This window comes from Dipodomys spectabilis, unplaced genomic scaffold (genome assembly GCF_019054845.1).
Source record: "Dipodomys spectabilis isolate Male_0828 unplaced genomic scaffold, ASM1905484v1 ptg000617l, whole genome shotgun sequence".
Taxonomy (NCBI): Eukaryota; Metazoa; Chordata; class Mammalia; order Rodentia; family Heteromyidae; genus Dipodomys; species Dipodomys spectabilis.
In genome coordinates, this window is record NW_024871294.1 from 155,071 (window position 1) to 162,845 (window position 7,775).

A 7,775-nucleotide genomic window follows, 5' to 3' on the forward strand; every position below is an offset into this window, starting at 1 on the left:
CAGATTGACATGTGGATGGCAGTATGCTAATATATGTGTGTGTGTGTGTTTATAGAGTGCCAGAGATGTTTATACATTATTCAGTTATATAGACTATATTCCTACCAATTCCTGGGTATTTATTATGCGTCCATGTAATTAATGATATTGTTTTCATCCTTAAAATATTAATGAATGGACTCAGTGTCCTGAAATTATTGTGTTCCTGTAAGTAATAATATTCTTTTAATGCTTCATAAATATTAAATAAAATCAATCAGCCTTCTGAAATGATGCTGTTTAATTTGATAGGATCATCATTCACGATCAACTCATTCAACTGTGACATTGACAAAATTCCAGTGTTATTCCTTTGGGTGGGAACCAGTTTCTTAGTACCTCCTGCCATTGGTTGGTGTCAGTATGGGGATTCAAAATGAGGACCTATGTTGCCACGTGGGCCTATGTCTTTCTCGATTGTCTGCCAGCCTTCAGAAATGCAAGGTGAAGTACCCTTTGCAACAGTGTCATTCAGACCCAGAAGGGTCACTGTGCAAAGGAAGAAAACATAAAAGGCCACATTTTTTCTGTGCATTGTTTTCCCTGCAACACGTCGGGGTGTAGAATCCCAGAAGCACCTGTGTGTCCAGTGGCTGCACCCCATCCTAGTGTGATCAAAGCTGAGGCAGAGTTGCCACGACCTGAGTTCAAGCCCCATGCTGAGAAAAAAATTAATTCCCTAGCTTGCAATTCACACAGTTTATTCTTACAGGCTTTGGATTTTAACTCAGGCTCTGGGTAAATCTGCAGAAATGTGCATAAAGGGGAATATCACCTTTCATGAAGATAAAAATGTCAGGTCTGTTCACTAGTCCTGAATTCAAGACCCAGACTTGGAAAACATAGTATTTCTATATATTGTAAAGATAAAATTTATACTTACCTATAGATGTTCAGTCCATACATGTTTGGTGGGGTTTTCCTTGTATCTTCTGTTTTATTCATTTATGTACTCAATGTGTTTATTACATTGATGACAACCTATCACAGAACATCTAGATTTGTAGAAATGTTCTCTCTCATGCCTTACCCCCAGGATTCTCAGAGAAAAGGAAAAAAAGTTTCACACTCTCCTTCTTACTCCACGATCCACTTGTTGATAGTGCTGGTATCTGAACTCAGGGCAGAGCAAAACAAATTGGCCAATCAGTCAAGGTGATCATATGAACCTGTGATCAACTAAGGAGTGTGGCCAATCCCAGAATCTGACATTGATCCCCAGGGTGGTCCACTATAGTCAGAAATTCATAATTTAAACAAAGGATCTATATTGACATATATGTTTGGTTAGCATCTTGGGTTCAGTGCATTTATTCTCATTATTTTGTCTCTAATTCATGGAGGTATTGTGTATTTTAATAAGTATGGTGACTGCTATGACAGTGCTGACATGGATGAGAACCTGTTACCAAGGTTACAGTGTTGTCCATGCATTCTCCATCATATTTGTGACCCAGGACTTTCACAGGAGAGGATAAAAGGCACAACGACTGGCTTCTGACATCAGTATGTATCTTTTGTGAGTGCTGGGATTTTTAGTTTCTGACATCAGTATGAATCTTTTGTCAGTGGTGGGATTTTTAGCTCAGGTCTGGGTAACTCTGTTGCACTGTGGGAGAAGGGGAAGCTCACCATCTTTGAAGAGTAGAATGTCAGGCCTGGTGCAGGGCCTGATTTGAAGCCCAGCACTGGACAAAATAACAAGCCCACCTTTTTAAAACATAGGATTTTTCATTTATAGGTGTGGTATGCATCTTGCATTCAGTGTAGTTATTCTTTCTATTTTGTGTCTTATTCATTGATGTATTGTGTATTTCTTTGAGTATAGGATGACAAACATAACTGTGGTTAACTGGATGACAACCTATTCCCATGACTATAGAGTTGCATATACATTCTCCTTCCTAGCTGAGCCCCAGAACTTGCACAGTACAGGAAACCAGGTGCAACGACTGGCTTCTTACATCAGGGTGAATTTTTGGCAGTGCTGGGATTCAAATTTTGGGCCTAGGAGGCCCAACTGCCCAATGGGTCCACGTGATCACACCAGACTGTGAGCCACTATGGAGCTGGGCAGTTCCCAGGATCTGAGATCGAGCCCCAGGGAGGCCAAAATAGTCTTCAATGATCATTGAAACATGGGATGTATATTCACATCTGTGTGTGGACTGCATCGTGCATTGAGTGTAGTTATTCTCTTTATTTTGTATGCTATTCATGGGTGTATTGTGTATTTTCTTGAGTGTATGATGACAGGAATAACTGGGCTGAAATGGATAATAACTTATTCCCATGGCCACAGGGTGGCTAAAGCATTGTCCATCCTAGCTGAGATCCAGGACTTGCACAGAAAGAAAACAGGTGCAATGATTGACTTCTGACATCAAGATAAATATTTTCACAGGTCGGGTAATCTGAACTCGGTGCCTAGCAGGACCAAGTGGTGAATTTGTCCACATGAGCAAACCAGCCTTTGGAACCTGCAATTGAGCCCCCCTCCCAGGGGAGAGCGGGAAGCACAACAGTCATCCATTCATAAGCTGAAGGTAGTATGCAAATAAGTACACATTTGTATAGAGTAGGAGAGATGGTAACCTGTGGTGGAATCCAGTCTGCGTGAATACAGATTCTTGGATCTTTACTGATGCCTCCATTTCATGACTGTGATGATTATTGTCATGCTTCATCAACTTCTTTACAAATAATCGATACTCCATGAGTCTTTCCTATCATTTACTACTTGCATCATGCACAAACTACTCATTCAAGGATGAGATCAATCACATTCCATGACTGTTCCCAGGCCAGAAACTAGTACCTCAAGATCTCCGGCCATTCCCTCCGCATAGGGGGACTGAATTCAAGCCTCAGGCGTAGAAAAGATTCTCCTTATATAATTTTTTGGGGGGCCACTTGTGGGCCTAAACTCTGGGCCTGGGCGCTGTCCCTCAGCTCATCATCTCAAGGTTAGTGCTCTACCACTTGAGCCACAGCGCCACTGCCGGCTTTTTTTTCTGCTTATGTGGTGCTGAGGAATTGTTCCCAGGGCCTCATGCATGCAAGGCAGGAGCTCTACCACTGAGCCACCTTCCCAGCCCTCCTTATATATATTTTAAAGATAGTATTTATACTTCCTTACAGATGTTCATTCTATATTGTGTTTGGTGTGGTTATTTATTTTATTTCTTGTGTCATTCATTTATTTAGAATTTATTTTATTGACTCTGATGACACCTATACCATTTATTACATTGTTTACATCCTGTCACATAACATCTAGATGTTAGATGTGTTCTCCATTATGCCTGGCAGTGCTAGGATCTGAACATAGTGCCTAGCAGGCCCAATTCAAGATTGGGTGAGTTTGAGCATGGCAGCCTCTAGCCAATGAAGATGTCAATTGGTTCCCAGGATCTGAGATCGACCCCTATGTTTGACCAAAACAGGAATACATGGATAGGCAGACAGAGGTATACAAATATATATATATATATTTGTAAAGAGTTCCATAGCCGTCTATGTATGATAGAATGACACCCACTATGTTCCTACCAACTCTTAGGTATTTATTAAACTGCCATTGAAGGAATATTGCTCTTTTCATGCTTAATAAACCATTAATTAAGCTCAATCAGCATTCTAGGATTACTGCATCCAACTTTAGAGTAGACCGATGAATAAACTACTCTTTCAATCAGTATTCCTATTCATAAGAATGAGTCTCTTGTGATCTCCTGTGATTGATGTCAGAACTACGATTTCACCCAGGGACTATGTTGACAGGTTGGCCTATGGCTTCACTGATAGCCCACCAGCTAATAGCAATGGCAGCTCAAGTCCATATTGCAGCATTGTCATTCAGACACAGGATGGTCACTGTCCAAAGAAAAAAATCGTAAAACCCCAGCTCTCTGCAGGTCACCACTTTTTGTGCTTTCCAATGATTTTTTCTTCCTGAAAGCCCTCTGGGCCCAGGAACCCAGGATCGGCTATGGGTCCAGAGACTGTACCCCAGCTAAGGCATATCCAAGCTGAAGTAGAATTTCCACGACCTGTGTTCAAGCCCCATGCTTGGCCAAAATCAATATATATATATATATATATATATATATATATATATATATATATATATATATACATATGTATGTATAATTATTTAACTAAATTAAAAAAATAAAGCTCCCTAGTTTGGAATTTCTGCAAGTTTTCGTTTCTAGCCTGGGATTTGAACTCAGGGTCTTGGTAAATCTGTAGCAATGTGAGCGAAGAGTTGCCATTACTTGAGTTCAAACCTTGTGCCAACCAAAAATGAAAAACTAAGTCACTGACCTCAGCAGGGGGATGTAGTTGTGGAGATGGGAGGGAAGGGATGATAGGGGAAAAACACAGGAGGAGTAAACAATGCTCAATAGGAAATGTACTCATTACCTTGCTCCTGGAACTGTAACCCCTCTGTAGAACATTTTTACAATAAAAAACATACAAAAAAAGAGAAACAATGTAGTTCTCAGAGAAGCACTTTGGAAGTAAGGACAGGATGTTTGAATAGCTGTACAAAACTCTACACTATTTTTTTAATGCTCAGTATGGAACTGAATAATCATAACTGCTTCCATTAAAAAAATTAAGTCAGTCTTGGAACTGGGGCCAGTATTTCTGCCATTGCTAGTTTTTGAGCTCACCATCCAGGTAACTCTTTTGTACCATTGGTGAATGTGAAGGTCATTGTCCTTGAGGAAAAGAAATTCAGGATAGAGTTCCCAGGGCCTGAATGATGGCCCTGCAATGGAAGAAATATTTCTATACATGTGTAATACATGATATATACTTATATATGTATGTTAATTTCATATTATAATTTTATTATTGATTTTGTATTGTATTTTTCTTTGATTCATTTATTGATTATTGTATTTAGTATTATTATACACATAATATTATATTTTGCACATCTATTATAAAATTATACACAAAAATTTAGGACATTGACTCATTTTTCATTAACATTATATTAAGTGTTGAAACATGATACATAATTAAATGGAAACATTTGTCACAGTCTTCACATGTTTAGAGTCTCTCCCAAGTATGAGCGTGGAGTTCACGCACCAAGACTGGGCAAAAAAAAATTGAGCCTGCTGAGACATATTCTTCTCGGACTCAGAGGAGGGCCGAGGTTATAGGTAAGAGGTAGGGTAGAGGGCAGTGCTGGTGGCTCACCCCTGTAAGTACTCAGGAGGAAGGATCCTAATTGCAAGCAGAAAAGTCAATTTAAGAAACTTTTCTCCAATTAAACACCCAAAAAGCCAGAAGAAGACCTGTTGTTCAAGTAGTACAGTGCTAGCCTGGAGCACAAAACCTCAGGGATATGTTAGCATCCAGGCCCTGAATTCAAACCCCAGGATTGGCACACACACACACACACACACACACACACACACACACGCACGCACACACGCACACACACACACACACACACACACACACACACACACACACACACATACACCAATATAGAGCATTTGCCAGTCAGCCTGCACAAATTCCATCTCTAGCAACTCAATATTAAAAAAAAAAAAAGGTGGAGAAGGGAAGGAAAGACTTTCTCCAGGATGTGATACACCCAGTGCCAAAATTTCACAGTAGTTCTAATATGTGGGTACAGGACAGAGAGCCTCAGGCAGAAAGTATAGCGTGGGCAAAGGTCCTGAGGTGTGTTGTAGCGCAGGTGGTGTGAATGGTATGAAGGTTTTATGGCTTCAGAAAAGTCTGGCAGGATATTCAAGTCTGGGTCAACGTTGACTTGAGTCACAGGGCAGAGGGTGGGGTCCCTGAATAGCGCCCAGGGGGACGATTAGCTTTTCTTTTCTCCAAGGACCCAAAGCCATTTCCTGTGGCTGGAAACCTGTTTTCACAACTCCTGACCCTCAGGCCTCCTTCGAATGGAGGAGTCAGGGCAAACGCAGGGAAAAACTGCTTTAGAAAAGCTTCTAGCCCAATGCCACCAGTTTCAACCCCTGTAAATCCTAGCTACTCAGGAGACTGAGATATAGATCGAGGGTCAAGCGAGCTCAGGAGAGGAAGTTAATGAGACTCTTCTTGCCAATTAACTACCAAAATCCAGAAATGGAGCTGTGGCACAAATAGTAAAGTGGTAACCTTGAAGGAAAAAGTTTAGAGACCAGAGCCAAGACCCTGAGTTCAAGCCCCAAAACTAGCACAGGAAAATTAAAGAAAAGATTTCAGGGCCTCCTAGTCCACTGTGGTGTAAGGCCAGATCATCCAGGCACAGGTGGCTCACACCTGTCCTCCTAGCTCCTCAGGAGGCTGAGATGTGAGGATCACGTTTCAAAGCCAGCCCAGGCAGGAAAGTCTGGGAGATTCCACTATGCTCAGATAGAATACAGAGTATTATGTCAATCCTTTTGTATTTGCTTAAATTCCATGTATGAACTAAGAAATTATCTGTTTTAGAAAAAGTTAGGGGGGTTGCAAGAGGAAGACCCTACTGGTGTGAATACCTTTAATTCTAGCTACTCAGGAGGCTCAGATCTGTGTATTCAGGTTCAAAGCCAGCCCAAGGAGTCTTTTCTAAGGTTGCTCAGCACCACACCCTGCTTCAGGTCTAGGGTTGTTCACCACGTTTGCCACCATGGGCTGCTTATGCAAACCAGTATGGAGAGGTGCCACACCCACTACGGGTCCAGAGTTGTTTGTTGCCACTGTTGATGCCACTGCTGCTGCCACAGCTGTTGCCACTACCCCAGCTGCTGCCACTGCCCCAGGATCAGTTGGGCCACTTATGCAAGCCAGGCACCCCACCACAAGTCAGGTGTTAACCACTGCTGCTGTCTCAGGTTAGGCTGGGCCACTTATGCAGGCCAGTATGGAGAGGCACAAACCACCACGGGTCTGGACTTGTTCACTGTAGCTGTCCCCACCTCAACCACCGCTGCCACCCCAGGCTGGTCTGGGCAAGTGCCAAGAGGCATTGTGCCCCAATTCTGGGTGGTTTGCCAGCACTGACAGCTGCTGCTGCTGTTCCAGGTTAGGCTAGGCTATTTACACCAGCAGGACAGAGGTGCCACCCTGAGAGACTAGGGTCGTTTGCCACTGTTGACAGCTGCTACTGCTCCTGACTGGGCTGGGCTACTTGTGCCAGGCAGGCAGAGGCGCTGTACCAGAGAGGGTGAGGGGAGTCTTTGTTCCAGCTCTGCCTTCTGAGATTTCTGTTTGTATATTCTGGGTTGGCCCAGCTCTTGGGAGTCTCCTGGGAGACTTGGGATGCTTGTGGGTGTGTGGTCCTCAGAGGGTCCAGACCCGGGGCACTTAAGCAGCTTGGCACAAAACCCGGTCACTTAAGCTGCGCAACATGGAGCACCATCACCAACAAAGGGTGGGGGAAGGGTCTTCCCACTTTACTGTCTCTGTAGGTTTTTCCCTTTTCTTTTTGCACTTCCTTTATCTCTCTTAGTAATTGCCTTTTTTTGTGGGTCACTTGGAGAAACAGAGCATTGAAATCCAAACTCAGTATTTGGTTGGAGAGAGTTGTGGTGTTTCCCTGCTGTTCCATCACTTTCTTGGTCCCTCCCCTTCAGTTGGACTTTTTCTTATCCGGCCGTTGGGCCTTGGTTACCAAAGGATAGGTACATAAAAGAATACGTTGTAAAACCTGCATATTGTAGTTAGACATTTCTGTTAATATAGCCTTCCTAATTTTAGGAACCCAAGGGGGT